Source organism: Coenobita brevimanus, chromosome 43 (assembly GCF_032717465.1).
Source record: "Coenobita brevimanus isolate Jiangsu-jjx chromosome 43, ASM3271746v2, whole genome shotgun sequence".
NCBI lineage: Eukaryota > Metazoa > Arthropoda > Malacostraca > Decapoda > Coenobitidae > Coenobita > Coenobita brevimanus.
In genome coordinates, this window is record NC_136996.1 from 23,713,421 (window position 1) to 23,716,965 (window position 3,545).

General features: G+C 46.1%; 1 pseudogene; it reads left to right on the plus strand.

Moving 5' to 3' along the window:
• Positions 1-357: 357 nt before the first annotated feature.
• Positions 358-3,186, plus strand: LOC145397855 (uncharacterized; annotated as a pseudogene).
• The last annotated feature ends 359 nt before the right edge of the window (positions 3,187-3,545 follow it).

Genomic DNA, 3,545 nt, shown 5'->3' on the forward strand with positions numbered 1-3,545 from the left:
GGTGACATGGAAATTGATGGGGCGGTCACTGACAATATGCACGATCACACGGACATGCGTGGTGGTGAAAGATCCCGTGGTGAAGCGAGGGATAGGGATGGACGCCAAGATGCGAGAGATATGGAAGTGTTGGGTGGGTTAAATCACCATGGGGAAGTGAATAGTAGTGAAACTGGGGGTGAGGAGCATCATGAGGTTTATAATAGAAATGAAACTCAGGATGAAGACCACCATAGAGGAGTGCATGAAAGAGGGAATCATCCAGGTATTATACGTCCTCAGAACGGTAGTGACACAAACAACGAGGAAGCAGAACAGCCTCACAGGTCTGTGCGAGAAGGTCGTCCCACATACTGGATGGGCAAATCCCGAGAAAATGCAGTAACCTGGGTGAACACCACATATAATGAAATAGTTGGATGGTCCTCAAGTAACCTTTTTGAACCTCCCAGATGCAATGCTACAACTGACATGATCAAGGAAATCACTCGCCTGATAGCCAACTACAACAATAAGACACCCATTGCCTCATTCTCTCTTAAGGTCCTTGCACTAATACCACATCTCTTCCTCAACAAGACCTGCCCAAGAGCTAGCATTGCAGAAAATATTAAGGCCATCCAAAGGCGGGTTGAAACATGGAAAAGAGGTGAAATCGACAGCCTACTTGAGGAAGTAAGGGCCTTACAGATGAGAATAACAACCGAGGCAGAAGAAATCAGAATACCAACGATGTTGCAAGGATCTTTGGCAGCAAAATGAGACAGGGTAATGTCTCGATGGCAACAAAATCCCTGTCAGCTGAATCACCAAACGGAGTACTTGACCTGACAGATGAAACAATGCAACAACTAAAAGAAAAACACCCGACTGCACGACAAGCAAGTGCCCAGTCAAAGCTTGATGGCAACTACACTCCTCCCAATCCCATCATATGTGACAGGATAGCTGGAGATATGGTGTGGGGGAAGGCAATGCAGACACAGGGAGGGGCAGGACCGTCAGGCCTGGATGCAAAATCTTGGTGAGTAATCCTCAGTAACATTAAGTTTGGGGAGGCAGCAACAGACCTATGTAACAACATTGCCTCACTGGCAAGGAAGCTGGCTTCAAGTCAGTGCAGTAATATCGAAGCACTGACGGCTTGCAGACTAATCCCCCTTGATAAGAATCCTGGATGCAGGCCCATCGGGACGGGTGACGTCTTAAGACGGATTATAGAAAATGCATCATGGAGGTGGTGAAAGATGATGTGAAGCAGGCAGTTGGCAACCTCCAGGTGTGTGCAGGCCAGCAGACAAGAGGTGAGGCAGCAGTTCACTCCAGGAGGAAAATATTTGGGGAAGAGTACTGTCAGGCAGTATTATTAGTTGATGCCTCAAATGCATTTAATTCCATCAACCGGGAGGCAATGCTGCACAATAACAAGGTTAAATGCCCAGCATTTGCCCAATATGTGGAAAACATCTACAAAGAACCAGCAGACCTCTACATTGTGGGTAAGACAGCGGCTCGCGATGTCGGTGTAATGCAGTCCACAGGAGGAACTACTCAGGGGGACCACGTTGCCATGGCTATGTATGCCCTGGCTATGACAATGCTGCAACAACAAATCAAATACGAGGCCACCAATGTAAAACAGGTAGCCTATGCGGATGATCTCACGGGTGCTGGCAAGGTTAAGGATGTGAGGAAATGGTGGGACCTTGTAACATCTCATGGCCCTAAAATAGGTTACTACCCTAGTGCAAGTAAGTCCATCTTGATCGTGAAACCAGCTAACTATGAAGATGCACAAGAAGCATTTAGAGGCACAAATGTGATAGTGACCAAGAAAGGTCAGAGGCATCTAGGGACTGTGATTGGAACCAAGGAATTCAGAGACAAATATGTGAGTGATAAGGTAAAGACATGGGTAGAAGAAATTCATACACTATCCAGCCACGTAAAAACAGAACCCCGTGCAGCATACAGTGCATTTACCTATGGTGTAAAGCACAAGTGGAACTTCGTGATGAGGACCATACCAGACATCTATTTGCTGCTACAACCACTGGAGGATGCAATCAGGGATTCATTCCTGCCATTTCTAACCAATGGCCACATCCCCACACCAGAAGAGAGGGACCTTCTAGCACTACCACCCAGGATGGGAGGCCTTGGCATTATAAATCCACTAGCCGTGGCAATCTATGAACACAGAAATTCACTCAAGCTCACCGAATCCTTGTCACAGAAGATCTGCACCCAGGTTGACACCAGTGAAATCGACCACCAAAGGCAGAAAGACATAAAGACACAGATAAGCAAGGAGCGTGAAGCAAGACAAAAAGACCAACTGCAGCACATAATCGAACATCTAACACCAGACCAGTGCAGAAGAGTTGAAATTGCACAGGAGGTTGGGGCATCGAACTGGTTCACAACCCTGCCTCTCAAGGCAAAAGGCTTCCACTTCAACAAACAAGAATTTATTGACGCCATAGCCTTGAGATATGGGTGGCCAATAGAGAACCTACCTCAACACTATGCCTGTGGCACTGCCTTTGATGCAAACCATAAAATGGTATGCAAGAAGGGAGGCTTTGTTTGCATCCAACACGATGAAGTACACGACCTCACTGTCAAAATGCCGCAGGAAATATGCCATGGTGTCACGATTGAGCCAGCTCTGCTACCCCTGGACGGCGAGCACTTCACCCACAGAACAGCAAACACATCAAATGATGCAAGAGTGGATGTCAGTGTTCGAGGTTTCTGGACACGTGGGCAGAGAGCGTTCTTCGACATCAGGATATTTGATCCCATGGCAGCAGGACATCGTGAACTGTCTCTCGAAGCTGCACACAAGAGGAATGAACAAGAAAAAAACAGAAATTACCAAGAAAGGATCCAACATGTGGACCACGGTCGATTCACTCCCCTTGTGTTCACGACATCAGGTGGGATGGGTCCAGAGGCAGTCAGATTCTATTCGAGACTGGCAGAGGTTCTTTCTGAGAAGAAACGTCAACCGCAGAGTTCTGTTATGGCCTGGATGAGATGTCGACTCTCATTCTCCCTCGTGAGGTCTGCTCTGCTATGTCTCAGGGGCACAAGATCATAGCCCTCAGGCCTGTCTCTCTGGCTGGTATGGATTACGAAGCTAAAGTGGTCGATAGTCGCATACACCAGCGACTCCAATAGTTTAATGTCTTTATTTACACTGTAATATCAATAAATAAAAAATAAAATAATAATAGTAATAGTAGATAGTTGGTAACCACAGCAGTTGGCGTGCTTGGGGCCAGCGGATTGTAATACGAGGGTTAGTGTTAACCTTCACATTACAACTCCAAATGGTGAACTGTATTAGGAAGGTTGGTTTTGATCTTCACAGTATAATTCCCCAATGGATGGAGGTGATTAAAAAAAAAAAAGTGGTAGTTGTAGTAGTAGTAGTAGTAGTTGTTGTTGTTGTTGTTGTTGTTTTGTCATTTCTGTTTGTTTTTGTTGTTGTTACTGTTGTTGTTGTTGCTGCTGCTGCTGTTGTTGTTGTTATTGTA